The 17,829-nt window shown below is 54.1% G+C and overlaps 1 protein-coding gene and 2 pseudogenes across 1 annotated transcript in view; 2 read left to right on the forward strand and 1 right to left on the reverse strand.

Moving 5' to 3' along the window:
- Nucleotides 1–5,222, forward strand: part of LOC140680957 (uncharacterized) — a 37,885-nt pseudogene extending 32,663 nt beyond the window's left edge.
- The window catches only part of LOC100226816 (uncharacterized), a 1,189,242-nt gene that overhangs the window by 347,099 nt on the left and 824,314 nt on the right, over nt 1–17,829 (reverse strand). The window lies entirely within an intron of this gene.
- Nucleotides 13,449–14,877, forward strand: LOC140680958 (uncharacterized; annotated as a pseudogene).

The following is a 17,829-nucleotide window of genomic DNA, read 5'->3' on the forward strand; positions in this document are numbered from 1 at the left end:
GTCACTCTCAGACACTCCCAGTATTAGTCCAGTCCCTCCCAGTATGATCCAGAGATGACGCCACTGTGCTCCCAGTCAGTGCCAATATGAACCAGTTGTGCTCCACATGGTTCCAGTTGCCCCTTTCACCCTCACTGTCCCTCCCAGTCTCTCACAGTGTCCCCCAGTTCCTTCCAGCATATTCCCACTCACTCCCAGTTCCTTCCAGCGCGATCCCATTTGCTCATAACTGCTCCCAGTCAGCCTCAGTGTCGTGGCACTCACCGCCAGTATGATCCCAGTCACCTCCAGCATGATCCCAGTATAAGCCCAGTCGTTTCCAGTCATCCCCAGCAGGCACCCAGTGACTCCCAGTTCCTCCCAGTTGCTCCTAGCATGATCCCAGTTGCTCACAGCTGCTCCCAGTCACCCTCATCACGCTCCCAGTCACTCCCAGTATATCCCATTTGCCCCCAGCATGGTCTCAGTTGCCCCCTGTAGGCTCCTACTCTGTGTCAGTATGATCCCAGTACGATCCCAGTCTCCCTCGGGGTGACTGCAGTCTGCCCTGGCATGGGCCCAGCTGCTCCCAGTATGATTCCAGTACAATCCCAGTACAAACCAGTCCTTCCCAGTGCTGCCACTCCTGGCATCCCCGAGCCCTCTCTGTGTTCCCCTCTCCTGATCTCCTGAGAGGAGCCCCAAGGGCCGGCAGTGCCCAGGCAGGGTCCCCAGGCAGCCCCAGTTTGGATGTGCAGCCCCCAGTTTCCCCAGTTTGCCTCTCCTTTGGCCCGGGCCGGGTTCCCCCCTGGAACAGCGGCTGGGAGCAGCCGAGAGCCCCGCGCTGCCCATCCCGACCTGTCCCGGCTCCATCCCCGCTCCTGCCGCGGGCTGCCGGGGCTGCGGGAACGGGAACCGAGGGTGTCGCTGCTGCTGGGGGAGGAGGAGGAGGGAGGGAAGGGCAGGGATGAAGGAGGAGCGAGAGGTGGGGATGGGGAGGAGGAGGAGGTGGGGGTATGGAAGGGGAGGGATGGAAGAGGAGAAGGGGGTGGGGATAACGAAGAGGAGGAGGAGGAGGATGAGGAGGGGGGATGGAAGGGAAGGGATAAAGGAGGACAGGCAGGAGGGGACGGGACACAGGAGGAGGAGGAGGAGAGATGGAAGATGAGGGATGAGGGAGCAGAAGGCGGTGGGGTTAGAGAGCAGGAGGAGGGGGACGGAAGAGCAGGGATGGAGGAGGAGCGGGAGGTGGGCTTAGGGAGGAGGAGGAGGAGGAGGGGGGATGGAAGGGGAGGGATGGAAGAGGAGAAGGAGGTGGGGATAACGAAGAGGAGGAGGAGGAGGAGGGGGGATGGAAGAGGAGGGGCGTCAGGAAGAGGAAGAGGAGGTTGAAAGGCGGATGGAGCAGAGCAGAGAGAAGCGCGCGGTCAGCCCTGCCTGAATTCACAGCCCCTACCTGTGGGATCATCGCCCCCCATCCCGCAGGTGAGCGGGGAGGGGGAGCTCGGGCCAGGTCTCCTGGGGGGTGCCTGGGTTGGGTTTTTTGGGGAGATGTTTGGAGAAGGAAGAACTCCGAAGCGGAGCGGAAAAGGCCCCTTGGGGGGACTCCTTGGAGCCCGGGCAGCCCAGAGCAGAGAAGAAGGGGAGAAGGGAGCCCGGGAGCCCAAACAGCCCCGGCACCCCTGAATGGGGAGAGCCAAGAGGGGGAAGCTTTTGGGATTGCTGGGACTCCCGGCAGCCTGGGGAGGGCAGACAGCGAGGAGAACGGGGACCCCCAATCCAAGCGTGACCCCAGCAGCTGGGACAGGGGGGAGCCCCGAACAGCAAAGCGGAGGGAGCAGGGACGGGGAACTCCTGGGAGGCTTTTTCAGGGCTGGATCTCGGTGTTCGGGAGGTTTTTATGGAGCCCAGGTGGCCAGGGACTTCTAGGGATGGACTGGGACAGTGGGAGATTCAAACTCAACGTGCTCATCCCTTGTTTTCCCCAAACCAGGATTTCCCATTCCCAGCCCCTGGGAGGCTGCGAGGAAGAGGAAGAGCCTCTCCTTGTCCTTCCTCCCCCAGAGCAGGAGCTGAGGATGGAGAGCAGGGAGGACAAATCCCCGCGGCAGAACCTGGTGGAAGAGGCCGTTTTGAGCGGCTCCAGGGTGCAGGAACCCGAGGGGGAGGAAAAGCCCCGGAGATCCCGCACGAGGAGGGGCTGCAAACGCAGATCGCGGGGATCTGAGGGGGAAAGACCCACCCTGGGCCAGGGAGGCGGCCGGAGATGGAGCCAGAGCTCGGAGCTGGGGGTCCCTGAGCAGCTCCATGATGGGGAGAAGCCCCACAAGTGCTCGGAGTGTGGGAAGAGCTTCAGGTGGAGCTCTGACCTGATCAGGCACCAGAGGATCCACACTGGGGAGAGGCCCTAGGAGTGTGGGGAGTGTGGGAAGAGCTTCAGGTGGAGCTCTGACCTGATCAGGCACCAGAGGATCCACACTGGGGAGAGGCCCTACGAGTGTGGGGAGTGTGGGAAGAGCTTCAGCCACAGCTCCCACCTGATCGTGCACCAGAGGATCCACACTGGGGAACGGCCCTACCAGTGTTCCAAGTGTGGGAAGAGGTTTCAGACCAGCTCCTGTCTCCTCCAGCACTATCGCGTTCACAGGGAGGTGAGGCCCTTCTGCTGCCCCGACTGCGGGAAGGGATTCAGGGAAAACTCAAAAATCATCCAGCATCGCCGCATCCACACTGGGGAGAGGCCCTACGAGTGTTCTGAGTGTGGGAAGAGGTTTCAGACCAGCTCCGATCTCCTCAAGCACTATCGGAGTCACACAGAGGAGAGGCCCTTCCGCTGCCCCGACTGTGGGAAGGGATTCAGGGTCAACTTCACCCTCATCCGTCATCGCCGCATCCACACTGGGGAGAGGCCCTACGAGTGTCCCCGGTGTGGGAAGAGATTCTCACAGAGCTCTAACTTGACCCGACACCAACGGAGGCACCGGTAAGGGAAGCCCTGCAAGTGCCCCGAGTGCGAGAAGAGCTAAACTCCATCCCCCACTGGAGGACCCACATTGGGCACAGCCCTGGTGACCCACATTCCCTGTGATCTATGTTGGGAACACACCTGGCTGCTTTTCCTTTTATGCTGACCTGCATGTTTTTCTCTTCTCAATCTCTCTGCACTCCAAAAGCCAAGAGGGATCGATCTTTCACCTCAAAACTACTCACATCCCACTGAAAACAAATGAATTTTAACCCACAGAGCCTCAATCCCTCTTCAAATTGTTTGTTCCCACCTCAAAAAAAACCAATCCCACACCAAACTCACTCGAATCCACAGCTGCCAGGGTGAGATGGGTTTGGGAGGAGATCGGGAGAAGTGGGATCCCAATTTGGAACGGTGGGATGGGGATTGTGTGGGGCTGGGTGGCTGGGGTATATTTGATAGCAAATAAAACTTTCAGACTTAGTGATTTCTTTGCCGTTCATCTCCAGTCCGTGGCAGTTCTGTTTTTCAGGGCACCACCTTCTCAGCTGATTGTGTTTGTGTCCTTCTTTCCCTCCCACCTCTCTTTGCCTGCTCTGTTTCTCTCTCCGTGTCTCCCTTGACCCAGGGGACCTCCAAAGACCCTCCCCCAATTTAATTTCCTCAGGGACCACCAAAGATCCTTCCCTGATTTAATTGAATCCTCCTCTAATTTAATTGCCCCCTCTGCCCCCAATGACCCACCCCTGATTTTTTAATTATTTTATTTCCCAATTATTATTTTCTTTCTTTGTTCAGGAGCTGAAGTTATGGAGGCCAGCAGTGAAATGTCTCTGTAGGATTTTGCTCCACTTGGCTTTCAGCCCCTTCTCATTAGCTTTGCCTTCGAGGGCAAAGGGAATGTCTTTTCCTGGCTGGGAGCTGAAATTCCAGATCTCTGGAATGTGTGCAGGGCCATATAGACTGGGATCAACAAGAGATTGGGATCAAATATGCACTGAGATCCTGTGGTCTAGGATCAACTAAGGACTGGGATCAATTGGGACTGGGGTCAGATATGGACTGGGATCATATTACCTGGGATCAAATATAGACTGGGATAAAATTGGGACTGGGGTCAGATATGGACTGGGATCATATGGCCTGGGATCATATGTCTTGGGGAAGCTCAAATAGGAAAGCCTTATAAATATGACTGCCTGGCAAAAGGTTTAGAAAATACAGAGACTGAGATGGTAACAAGTTGTGACACCAAACCGTAGTTACTGCACAAGTAGAACACAATCGTACAGCCAGGATGAAGACAATCCCCCCCTTCTGGTTGAACAATGCCCTTACCTACAGGTAGGTCCAAGGGTCAAATGGACTGTTGGATCTCACCCCAATGTACGGTTCATCCCATGTAACCCTCCCCTGAAGCATCAGGAGTCTGTGACCCCATTGGCCCAAGTCTTGTTCCAGCCCACCTTGAAGCCCCTGACAAGGAGTCCCTGAGGAGCCAGACGCTCTTTTGGAACTTCCCTTCTCTTGGAACTGCCCCCTCCTGGAACATCCTCTTGGGATCCTCTCTTATCTCCCTCTACCCCTTGCCTCTCCCTTCCCCCACGCCCTCGGGCCTGCCACGGGTCAGGTCTGGTGACTCCAAGCAGGGCCTTTCACCCTCTCTAATAAACCAGATATTCTAAGGGCAGCCTCCAGAGATCTCTTGTCTCCATCCACCCAAACCGTCCTGGAGTCCAGCGTCCTCGCAATATGGACTGGGATCAACTAGGGACTGGGATCAACTAGGGACTGGGATCAAATATAGTCTGGGATAAAATAGGGACTGGGATCAAATATGGACTGGGATCAAATATGGACTGGGATAAAATAGGGACTGGGATTATATGGAATTGAGATCCTATGGAACAGCATAAACTTTCTGACATGACACATATAATATTCATTGTAACACTTGCGAAAAGCCAATTGTAAGTATGTATTTGTCACAATCCCTCCTTTTATTCTTTATAAATCATTTGGCTTGAGCAATATTTCTTATCCTCTTGCATTCTTTGGACTCTGTTGGTAATCAAATAAAACATGGGATTAAACAAAGAAGAAATATCAAAACACTTGTAACACATAAAAGGAAGAATCCTAATTTCTTCCACCATCCCATTCTCAATACGTTACCCCACCTGTTAGTTTTTAACATTATTTTCCCTTTGGTTGTTTTTGGACTGATACCAGGGTCATAATTTTTTTCTGATATCCTGTGTTTTTTCCAGGATGACGCCCTCTTTGCCATCTATTTTCAACAATCTGTACACCCCATTCTTTAGCCAATAAATAGCGTAAAGCCAACCTATTTTAATACACTGCAGTTATAGTTTGGCTTTGCTGACTCAATATTAATTCCAGTGCCTGAGCAGCTTTGTTTGTTATCTCCTCTATAACTGCTTGGAATCCTATAGTACGATGCAGTATATAATTTGGGGTTAATACAGAGCTAGACTGCTGTGCTGGTTTCACCTTTTTGTTTACTAATTGCTTTTTTACCGAATCTTGGACTATATGTCTAAGATCAAATGTAAAACAAATCCATCTCTCTCCTTTTGGACATTCCATGCTCCAAGTATTACTACTTTTTCCTAAGTTCCTTGTAATCCAATATTTTCCCCATTTTGCCTGCAGGTACTCAGTTTGGGTGGGTCTGTGGCTGTTGACATCGGTGTGTGTAACAAAAAGGAACTTTGGTTCCTTTCCGTGTAATACTTTCTGTAACATTTGGGACACGATCTTGCTGGTATCTCAGAAGGGAAAAGACAACAAATGAGAGACAGAAACAGGAGTGACAGAGGTCTGGCATGGCTTATACCCCCACCTCCCCTGCCTGTGGGGTTGCTTCCCACAGCAGGTACGTGTGATCTTCTCGGTGGTGAGCACAGTGCTCAGTCCAGGCTTGCCCTCTGTTTCCCTTGTCACTCCTTTTTACTCATTTTTTTAGGCAAGTCCTTTTCGACACTCCTTATCTGTGGTTTCCCACTGTTCCTCAGGTATTTCTCACTCAACAGGCACTAATAATCCATCCACAAAACAAAGTTATTACTTCAGTTGTTTTGGGTTCTATCTGTATAGGGAATTGATTCAGTACTCGATACCTCTTGCAACAAGAACATAGATTTTGTGAACTACAATGCCAATTATTCTCATAATTTAAACATTCACTTGTAACCCAGCTAGCGTGTCCAGTATTGGGATGAATCAAATAAAGTATACAGTACAGTACTGATGGCAATTTCCCTTCTTCCCTGTACAAGCCACAGGCTAAGGCCAGGCTATAAGAACTCTTTGACTGAAACACTCCCGATCCTCCTGTTTGAAGTGGCAGTGTTCCTCTGTCAAGGAGGTGTTGGAGGCGTCTCAGGGTTTATTCAGGCAGGGCTTAGAACCAGTGATGCAAGCTTTGCCTTATTTCTCAGTGAGGTGTTATTCTTTGTACCTGCCTTGGATCATTTGGGTCTTCCCAAACCATTACCACCCAGTCCTGGTTGGAAGTCAATTTGGTATCATCTGGTTTAGATGTGATAGTCCATTCCTCAAGTTTCTTCACAAGTCCTTTGGTTTTGCTGGCATGAATTCACCCTCTTTCCGTGGTTTGGATTGCTGCTTTAATGGTACCTGGAAAGGATTTCTAAATAGCACAGTGTTAAAAGAAAAACAATACTGCATGAACTTTTACCATTAGTTTTCTTTAAAATTTTCTGAGTTTAACTAAACTCTTTTTCTACAGCCACTTCTTCTTCTTGTATCCAGCTGTGTTAATAGCTGCAGAGACCAATTGTTCTTCCTGTGAGCTATAATTAGTTAAATAAAAAAGACCAGGCCAATTTTAACATGAGATGTATCACATCTCTTGCCTTTTACTTTTTGGGTAACATTTAACTGTTTTAGTCTTACAGACTTTAAGTCTTCAGAACAAAAGCCTTCTCTTCTTAACAACAGCAATCAGAAAGAAAAAAGAAATCTTGCTTAAGACAATAAACCACTTTGTGAGAGTCACAATCTCTGCCTTGATCTTATCTCTACTGGTGGTCCTGTTCACAGCCTTGGGTTTAACTCTGTCCTTCCCCACTTCCCCCCCTCCTTGTTGTCACTCTGCCTAGCAGGAATGGGGGAGAACTTACAGATAGCTGTGGCTGAGGGGACCTTGGGGGTGTATTTCGCTGTCCCCTTCGCTCTCTTTCTCTCTCTCTCTCCCTTTCTCTCTCTTTCTCTTTCTTTTTCTCTCTTCACATTTCAGCAGCCACATTCCAATATCAGTCCACTTTCTAACATTAATTCTACATCCTGGAGAGGTGAGTCTGCCAATCACCTCTCCCCCCTTTTTCAACTTCCTTACAAAGTAAATTCCTTTTGTTATGCGTGTTCTGCAGGCCTGTAATTCACAGCACCCTCCACCAAGGCTACCAGCCACTCACAGCTGACAGTGCAAAAATAAAGACTTGGTTTGCCATCACAATTTTTCCATTCACAAGCTTGAAAATGTTGCAGGAACAAAGTAAACAACAACTTACTTCCAAAGTGACCCTGCCTGCACCAAAACAAATTTAAGGCAATGCTAGTTAGTGCAATGCAATTTGCAACGAAGCCAAAGTTTGATTTGGGAAGGCCATCTGAGGACACAGAGCATGAGTTTTACAAATCTGTATTTTGAAGAGGGAATGGACAAAATATGAATAGAGTTGAGGGCAGGGGGAGGACAGCAAGTGAGGAATTTTTCTCTGCAGTACTCTCTTTTTGACTGCCAGGAAACACTGTCCAAAGAGGCTCCTATGGTACAAACAATAACTGGGTGGGAAGAGGCGCTCCTGAATTCAAGCCTTAATGTCATAATAGGAAACTGCCCCTGAGCACTGCAGTGCTGGAGCACCCTGCCTGCAAACTCACCAGAGGCAAGCCACTGCTGCCACGCTGCAGGGCTGCCTGCAGCACAGAGGGAATCATGGCCAAGCCCTCCCTGCAGGCCTGGGTAATCCACACAGGGAGCCCAAAACTTCCTCACAGCTCTCTAACTCACTCAAGAAATAAACCTACAGCAAGCAGAGATCCCCCCACCATCTTTTTAATGTGTATGTGTCACACACCCACAGTGATGCTGAAAGTAAAAAAATTAACAGCTTACATTAGAAGATACTGAAACCTTTTCTTCACCTTGCTTTGTAGGTTCCCTTTTCTCTATGTAGCCACCTCCAAGTCTGGGGAAAAACTGAGCCCTATTTTTCAGAAGTCTCATGCATGAACAACTCTAGCTGCTGTTCCAGGTACACTGCAAGTAGTTAGCACTTCCAGAAAAAATAACAAACAAACAAACCAAAAAAACTAAGAAAGCAAAACACATTTGGGTACATGAAAAAGGACTGGCTGGAAGAAAAAATGTTTCTCATTGACCTACCAAGCAGCTGGTGTTACCTTTAGTTTAACTTTACACACTGAGAACCACTTGAGTGAACAGCCTGCAGCAACTCAAAATAAATTAATGGCAGGTTTTGCTATGTCACAGCTGTAAACTAGTTTCTCAGTCCTAGAGTACAGTAAGTTATGTATTTCAAGATAAAAATCACAATGCAAATCGGAAGAAATTTCATACTGCATGAGGTGTGCACACAATTGATTTACCTCCAAAAGTCAGTTTATGACTTTTCTCTACCAGGATTGCAGTAGCTGCTATAGCTTGAACACACACTGGCCAGCCTTGATTTACTGGATCCCACATCTTTGATAAATAAGCCACGGGTCTCTTTACTCCTCCCCACTCCTGAAACAAAACCCTATGAGCTACCCCCTTTTCTTCATTTCCGTACAGATGAAAGGGTTTTGCTAGTGAAGGTAAGCTTAAAGTTGATACTGGGGCAAGTTTTAACTTCAGTTTTCTTAGTTTTTCACCATCTTCTTTGCTCCATTTTATATCATCTCCTCTGTCAGTTTATTCACACAAAAATTTTACTGCCTGTGTGCATCCTTCAATCTACAATCTACAATATCCCAATAATCCTAGTATTTTTCTGATTTCCCCCTTTGAAGAGGGAGGGGGAAGGGATAGAATTCCTGTGATTCGGTCTGGGCTGAGCGTCTGACTACCCTTACTAATCACATTGGGTGCCTCCTGGATTGCCCCCGGAAATAGCCAATCTCTGCACGGAGCGACGTTTTTTCATTTGTAAATTAGGTCTTTCTTTCTCTGTCATCTGTGGTTTCTGCAGCCCCGGCTGCTGCTTCTGGTCTTTTAAAACTTTAAGAATCTTTTTGTACAAGCACAACTGACTTGATGTATATTTTACATAAGCACGAATTATTCCATAACATATATTACAATGGGGCTGCAGAGATCCCCCTGCAGGTCCGTGGGGATGCAGAGATCCCCCTGCAGCTCCATGGGGATGCAGAGATCCCCCTGCAGGTCCGTGGGGATGCAGAGATCCCCCTGCAGCCCCTGGAGGAGCCAGGCTGGAGCTCGGGGATGCCTGAGAGGAGGCTGTGACCCCGTGGGCAGAGGGGCCCCGCTGGAGCAGCCTGGCCTGGCAGGACCGAGCCCGTGGCACAGTGACCCACGCTGCAGCACTTGGAGGGGGCTGTGGCCCAGGGGATGGACTCGGCTCGGAGAAGTTCCTGGAGAAGTCTCGGCTGGGAGAGAGCGCAGGGTGCAGCAGGGAACGACTCCTGTCCCTGAGCAGAGGGAGAAGCCGCGGGGGATGAGCTGAGCACGGCCCCATTCCCTGTCTCCTGCCCTGCCGGGGGAGGAGGTGCAGCTGGGAGCAGGTAGGCGTGGGGAAAGCTGCATTTAAGGCTCTGCACTGACTTCTCCTTATCCTGCTCTGAGTCTTGGGAGTTTTCTGCCAGAAATCTCTCCCCTCCCCCGCTCACCCACAGGGCTTTGGGCAGGTTTCCCTTTTTGGGGGAAATCAAAGCCAAGCACCGATGCACTAATGAGGGGCAGGAGAAGGGAGGCTCCCGGGCTTCCCGCAGAGCCGGAGGCACGGAAGGCGCAGGGCCGGGAAAGCCGTGGCGGGAGGTGCGGAGAAGTTTGTTTGTGTGGGCAGCTCAATCCCGCCTCGGGCCCGGGCCCGTCCCGGGGCTGTTGCTCATCTCCGGCTTTGCCCTCACGCAGCGCGGGGGGCCCTGAGAGCGCGGGGCGAGTCTGGGCCGTGCGCAGAGCCCGCCCCCAGCTCGCTGCCATTGGCCGCTGGTGCCGTCAGTCGCGGTTGCGGCGCGCTGATTGGTGGGAGCGGGGCGCAGCACGGCCCCGGCGGCGGGCTGAGGGCGGCCGTGGGCGGGCAGCGGCGCCATTGGCGCCGGGAGCGTCTGTGCGGGCCCGGGAGCGGCGGCAGCGGCCGGAGCGCGGTGAGGCGGCGTCGGCGGAGCTCGGAGGCGGCCCCGGCGCAGGTGGGAGCCGCGCTGGGTTCTGCGGGGGCTCGGGGCTGGCTGCGGGCGGAGGGGGCGGCAGGGGGCTGCGGCGGGTCGGTGGTGCCGTGTCCGGCCCGTGCTGGCCCCGGGCTGAGGGCGCGGCGGGAGCGGCTGCCCGCGGTCTCCTTCCCGCCGGGGCCTGGGCAGGAGCCGCTGCCGGAGCAGCGCTGGCTCGGCCCGGCTGCTGTGGGTAGGACCGAGGGGGCTGCCCCGCGGCCGGGAGCGTGCGGGGAAATTCCCGTCGCCGGAGGTTTCTGTGGCCGGAGGCGAGCGAGGAGTCCTGTAAAAGTGACTTTATTGCCGAGCAGGGGGAGAGGCCGTGGGGCATTTGCCTTGCGCTCTTTGCCATGGTTGTAGTCCGCAGCCTCACAGATAATCTGATCTTATCCCGTGGTGAAATGTTGTGTTCCTCTTTCAGTGGATTGGTCAGCAGGAAGGTCAGGAGCTGGAGCTGTCTAGTTGCTTCTCTTTTGAGGACAGCTTGTAATCTAATGATGCCATTGAAATGATAAATGGGTTCTGTCTCCTGATATGAATTGGTTTGGGTTCCCAGGGGCTGGTCTGTGGTGTTGTAGGGTTTGTTCTGGTGGCCCTTCATCTTTTCCCCATTTCTGGGTGCTCCCTCAAGCTGGGGCTGCATGAATGACCGCATTTTTCTAAATACAGCATCAAATACTTGAATTCCAACTGATTTCCCTGGACTTGTTCTAGCAAAAGCCCCAGTGTTCTGATCCACCCTGTACAGCACAGACAGTGGCAGCAGATGTTGGACTGGGCAGAGGGATGATCCCCCCCCTTATTTTAGTGAAGTTTTCACAACATTCTCCATTTGCTGTTTCCCTTTGGAGCTTCAGCCATTTCTGTTTCAGAGTCAGATCCTCACCATGGGCTCTGCCTTCAGCTGTGCAGATTCCATCTGTGCAAGCAGGCAGAGCTTGGGGTGAGGGGCAGAGGGAATCAGCCAATTCCTGCCCCAGGCAAGAAGAGCCAGGTACATTGTCCCCACTCTGCCTCAGCAGAGTTAATTTGCATTTCTAAAGCTCCTCCTGGGTGCCTGGAATGCAGCTTCTCTTCCAGAGCAGCTTCAGCAGCCTCACATGTGCCCCCCCCCAACCGGCTGTTTTTTCTTTTTTTTTTTTTCTTTCAAATCTTCTATTTATTTTCTTTTCCTTCAAATCTTCTATGTATGAGTTAAAGGGTCACCTTTAAATCTCTTCTAGCTTCACAAAATGTTGCCTAAAGGTGAACGTTGAAAAAGCCAGACCAAAATTTTTCTATCTCTATGAGCCACACACAAACATACACAAAAAATTTCCAAGTCAATTAAATTTTTTCCTACTTCTCCTCTAAGTAAAATCTCATTCTCTCATCCCTGACCCAAACCCAACCGGCAATATAGAAGTAGGAGTAATTTAAAAATACTCTAATGCTCCAAACTTAGCACTGAAATTGCAGGAAAAAGAAAAACTCCACCAATATGTTTATTGTTAGAGTAAAGGCATTCCTTGATTCTGGCCAGGATGTGCAGCAGAAATCATTCCATCCCCACATAGCCCGGGTGTGCAGAGAAAATCGTTCCATGACACGTGGGTTTTACTCGATTTTTCCCTAACTTAATACAGTCTAAAGCAATCTAAATCCACTGGTTTAATGTTCTGTAGTTTCAAGTTGTGCAGATTTCTTTGCTTCAGCTGTTAATGAGGTGGGAAGTGCTGGATTTCCTTCTCAGCCTTTTGCAGACCAGGTGTCTGCAGCCCTGGCAGTGTCTGGGGTAGGTGTTGGTTGCTGTTTGCTGCTGGGGTTGATGTTTTGCTGCTGGGTGTTATCTTTGTGGGTATCTTTTGGGCCATTCCCAGTGTGTTGAGATGTTAAACTCATCTCCATTGAGTGGTGTAACATCCCTTAACAAAACCTTTAACATTTCTTTCCCCAGGGCCAAGACAAAGCAAGCCAGAGTAGAGAAATGAAAGGTTAACAATGTTCAAGTCTATGAGCTGGTGTATTTTCCATCAATGCCATGGCAGGCAGGGCAGTGTGTGAGTGTAAGTGAGAGCCAGAGTGGAATTGTCCCGTGCTCTTGCCCAGCAGCTGTGGCAGGGCAGGCCCAGAGAGCGCTGAAGCTGCAGCAGTGGCAGCAAGGGCTGTCCCCGGTGGCTGGAGCTGCCAAAGGAGGGTGGCCAGGCCGAGGATTTCAGCAGAGGATGTGTGGGCCGATGTCCTGCTGGGATGTTGGCAACAGCAAAGTGCCAAGGCAGGCTCTGTGCCAGCCCAGCTTCCTGGGGGAGAGATGGCACCAGAGACAGGATTCTGGCCACAGACTGCTTTAAATGTGCATCCCTTATCTCCACCCTGCACTAGGTGGAGAATTCCCAGGGTAAGGAATTCCCGAGATCAATTCCATGGGACATTCCCCATATGATCTCTCCAGCTGTTGGAGGACACAGCCTCCATTTCATCCTAATTCTCCTGGCCACATCTCCCTCTGCTTTCCCCATTGGCTGAAGTACTTGAGAGCTACAGACTTCCCAATCCACCTACTACATACTCCCTTAATATGCTCCCTGCTTTTATATAGCAAATGATATTCATGGGTCTATTAAGTCTTTGTTGTTCTTCTGGAAGTTCATGAATAGAGCAGGGCCTTGGCAGAGCAGCAGTCTGTGTCAACAACTGATAACATTTTCTGAAACCAATTCCTTCTCCTGTCACTCCCTTGTTTACAGCTCCCTGGCCCTCTGAGCCTTCCCCCGCTGGACTCCCCCCCTCGGCCCCATCGCCCCCCCGAGGGGAATTTGGGGAGGTGGGAGTGGGGCAGCGCCAAGGCCGGGCCCCCCCTCGCTGTCCTGGCGGGAGCGGCTGCAGTGGGGACCGAGTGCGGGCGGGAGCGGCCGAGAGCCCAGCGCTGCCCCAGCCCGACCTGCCCCAGCTCCATCCCTGCCCCTCGGCTGGGATGCTGTGGGTCTGGGGGGGAGAGGGAGCCGGCAGTGGGTGCTGGGCCTGGGGGCAGGAGGAGAAGGGAAGGAGAAGCAGGCTTGAGAAACACAATGGTCAAACGATGCAGGTGGCAGGAGAACGTGGGATTGTCCAGGTGAAGGAATAGCAGGAGGAAGAGGAGTGTGAGGAAGAGTAGGGACACAGGAGGAGGAGGAGGAGCAGAAAGAGGAAGCAGCAGAAGGTTCCACCCCTCCCTGTATCTTCAGCCTCCCCCAGCCCCAGGGCAGCAGGTGACTGTGGAGGGGGATCCAGGATTTTCACGGGGTGAATCTTGGTGTTTCTGAGCTTTCTTGGGCTAAATGTTGGTGCTTTGCTTTTTTGTGGCAGCTAAGTCTTAATGTTTTGGAGGAGGTTTTTGCTGACTTGTGATGTTTGGGGAGGTTTTGATCTGTATCTTGAAGTTTGTGGGATTTTGGGGCTAAATCTTGGTGTTTTGGAGGTTCTTACAGACACAAGATTCCCAATGACTTCCTGAGATGAACTGGAGCAAGGAGGAACCTCCAGTCCAAGGTGCTCTCCTCCTTTTTTTTTTCCCCAAACCAGGATTTTTCATTCCCTGGGTGTGGCTGGATGGAGGAGGAGGAAAAGCCCCGGAGATGCTGCAGGAGGAGGAGCTGCAAACCCAGCCCAGGGAGCTGCGGGGAGGAAAGAGCCCCCCTGAGCCAGGAAGGTGGGCAGAGATCCAGCCGGAGCTCAGAGCTGGTGGAGAAGGCTCATGGCAGGGAGAAGCCCCACAAGTGCTTGGAATGTGGGAAGGGTTTCAGTCGGAGCGACCATCTGATCCGGCACCAGAGGATCCACACCGGGGAGAGGCCCTATGAGTGTGGGGAGTGTGGGAAGAGCTTTGGGCAGAGCTCAGACCTGAGAAGACACCAGCGCTTCCACACAGGGGAGAGGCCCTATGAGTGTCCCCAGTGTGGGAAGAGGTTTCACACCAGCTCCGATCTCCTCGTACATAAGCGGAGTCACACAGAGGAGAGGCCCTTCTGCTGCCCCGACTGCCGGAAGGGCTTCAAGCTAAACTCCCACCTCACCGTGCACCGGCGCATCCACACCGGGGAGAGGCCCTACGAGTGTGGGAAATGTGGGAAGGGTTTCAGACACAAGTCTGGCCTGATGGCACACCTGGTGATCCACACTGGGGAATGGCCCTAGGAGTGTTGGAATGTGGGAAGTGCTTTGGACGGAGCTCACACCTGAGAACACATCAGCGCATCCACACAGGGGAGAGGCCCTAGGAGTGTGGGGAGTGTGGGAAGAGCTTCTCACAGAGCTCAGCCTTGACCCAGCACCAACGGAGGCACCACTAAGGGAAGCCCTGTGAGTGCCTGGAGTGAGGGAAGAGCTTGGAGTGAGGGAAGAGAGTGAGGGAAGAGCTTGGTGCGCTGCTCCAGCTCCATCCCCCATGGGAGGATCCGGGCTGGATGATCCCCAGTGACCCCCGTTGGGCAGAGCCCTGCTGATCCGTGGTCCTGGTGATCCATGCTGGGTGTGGGGAAGGTGTTGGCTTCTTCTCCTTGTGCTGCTGTGATTTGGGTGGGTTCCCATGAAAGGGGGATGGGAGGTGAGTGGGGGGCGCACTGCGGGGGGCTCATGGCTCGGGGGGTCCCAGCGCTTTGGGGGAGTCAGGGAAGGGAGGAAGCAGTGAATGGGGGGGGGGTCCCAGTAAATTGGGGGGGGCACTGATGATAACAGGGGGTCCATGGAGACAACCGGGGGGAAAGGACCAAACCCTAAGGGACTCCCCTGGTGCTGGTTAACCCCCCGTGCCCCCCCAGCCCTTGGGGTCCCCCACAGTCCCTGCACTGTTCCTGGGGTCCTGCGGCACTGGGGGGGTCAAAGCAGAGGGGATGGAACCTCCGTCAGGGATGGGGGCACAAAGGGGGTCCGGGCCCAGTGCTCGGCGGGGTCGGTGCACGAGGGGGGTCTGGTCCCTGTCCCGGTGCACGGGGGTGGCGCTGCCTGGGGGGTCCCGGTGCTTGTGGGGTTCCCAGGGTTCGAGGGGGGTCCGGTCCCTATCCCGGTGCTTGGTGAAGGGGGGGCAGTGCCCGGGGGGCTCCCACTGCTCGGTAATTGGGGGGTGTCAGAATCCAGGACATCCCTCTGGCTGCCCTGGATGGCTCCAGACCCTGGCAGGGGCCTCGGAGACCTTGGCATGGTGTCAAGAACACCGGTGGCTTTGGTTTTAGCCCCTGGAGAAAATTGCCAACTTTGTATGGGGAATTACAAGGCACAAGGGTTTGAGTAGCGTGGTAGGTGAATTAACACAGGGTGGAAAAGTAGAATTTTAACATTTTAAAATACGGGGTTCAATGGGACAAGGTGGAGGGATCTGGGTGTGTCCTGAGCTTCTTCTCCTTCTTTTTTTCCTCCGTGTCTTGCTGTGATGGTGCCACTTTTCTGTTGGTTGAAGGTAGAGACACACTGTCCAACAGAAATGATAGATATTGGCACGTTATTGTAAACACAGTACAGGTAGTTTTTAGTGTAGAAGGCAAAGAGCGCCCTGAGGGCAGGGAGACTGCCACAGACCGACCTGCTAGACAGAGCTCAGCAGAGCAGACAAAGCTGTTAGAGAAAAGGGAAAATAAACGGCCCTGAGAAGCAAAGCTCCGCATCTCGACTCCTTCTCTGCCCGCGCGGGCTGGGAGAAAAGGACTTTTCACAATCTCGGGGTCATCTCGACCCCCAGAAAACCGAGAGGGGGTCTCTACTCATCCCAGTGCCCGGTGAGGGGGGGGTCAGTGCTCGAGGGGGGTTCGAGGGCACTTAAGGGGTGCGGGTGCGGTTTTTGGGGGGTCCCAGCGCCCCCCGGGGCAGGGTCAGTGCTCAGCAGTGGGGGCTGCCTGGGGACCCCCCCCGCCCCCAAATCACAGCCGGGTCTCCTGCAAGGCACTGAGGGGAGGCTCGTTCACCCCCCGCCCCCACTGGCATCGCCACACGCCTTCCCAAAGTGTCCCCAAGTGCTCCCAAAGTGCCCTCAGAATGTCCCCGAGTCTCTGCAGAGGTGACACCGGCCTGATGACGGCCCAGTGGTGATGTTGCTCTGTGCACAGCAGCCTCGGGATGTCCTCCATGGCTCTTTGGCACCGCTCGGCCACTGCACAGCCACCGTGGCCAGAAGAGGGACAGAAGAAGAGGGTGTTGATGTCCCCAAGTGTCCCCAGCAGGTGACGCGTGGCCAGGCGGGCACTGGCCTCCCACAGATGCTCAGCCTCGGCCGCTCTGGCCACCAAGGCCACACGGAAATCGGGACACCTCCGTTGTCCCCTCCAGGGCAGCCTCGATGTCCCTGAGCCAGCGCTGCAGCTCCCGGGGGAAGGCGGTGGCTTTGCCACACGCGGCCACCAAGTCCCCCAGCAGCCCCAGGTACAGCTCCAGACGCTGTCCCCTCCCGGTGGCTGCATCCCTGCAGGCGTCGCGGAGCTCGGTGGCCGCCTTGGCCAGCCGGGCCCAGCTGTCCATGAGCCTGTCCAGCACACGCCTGGCGCTGGCCAGGGCTCTCACACAGGCCCAGGTGGTCCCTGGGGTGTCCCCGAGGTTGGCCAGGGTCCAGCCCAGGGAGGGGACAGGGCGGTGGCCCAGGGAGGGAACACGGTAGTGGTGCAGGGCGTCCTGGAGGTGAAAGATCAAGGTCCCCACAGCCACCTGCAGGAACTCTGGGGACACGGCCAGCAGCACGTCCCTGTGCGGCCTGGCCATGGTGGCCACCAGCTCGCCCAGTGTTGCCACCACGGCCACCATCGCCTCCAGCAGCTGGTGGGGGGACAGCTGGGGAGGGGACAGGAGAGGTGTCAGGGGCCTGGTGGCAGTTGTGGCCTCCTACAGTGGCCCCTGTGCCCTCCTGTGGTCCCGTTTGTCCCGTCCCTGGAGGGCTCTGCTGTCCCCTCTGTCCCTTTTGTCACCCTCTTGTCTCCCACTGTCCCGCCCTGTCCTCTCCACCTCTCTGCCACCCCTGTGTTCCCCTGTCCCCTCCCGCCCCCCCACTGGGATTATCGCACCTCGCGGGGCTCCATGGCCACTGGAGACACTCCGGGGAGGGGACACGGCCGGGGACAGTTGGGGACTCGCTGGACTGCGGCGCGGCCGGAGAGGGGAAACAGGAAGAGGTGATGTCATCGCCCCGGCCCTGCCCCACCTTTGGCCACTTTTGGGGGGTTCTGAGGAGATTTTGGGGGGGTCCTAGGTGAGCTTTGGGGGGTCCCAGGTGAGCTTTGGGGTGTCCCAGGTGAGCTTTGGGGGGGTCCCAGGTGAGGTTTGGGGGGTCCTAGTTGAGGGTTTGGGGTGTCCCAGGTGAGGTTTGGGGGGTCCCAGGTGAAGTTTGGGGGGTCCCAGGTGAGAATTCCCAAGGATTTGGGGTTTCCCACCTGCCCAGGTGAGGTCTAGGGGTCCTAGGAGAAGTTTGGGGGTCTCAGGTGAGAATTTTTGGGGTTCCAGGTGAG

Source organism: Taeniopygia guttata, chromosome 30 (genome assembly GCF_048771995.1).
Source record: "Taeniopygia guttata chromosome 30, bTaeGut7.mat, whole genome shotgun sequence".
NCBI lineage: Eukaryota > Metazoa > Chordata > Aves > Passeriformes > Estrildidae > Taeniopygia > Taeniopygia guttata.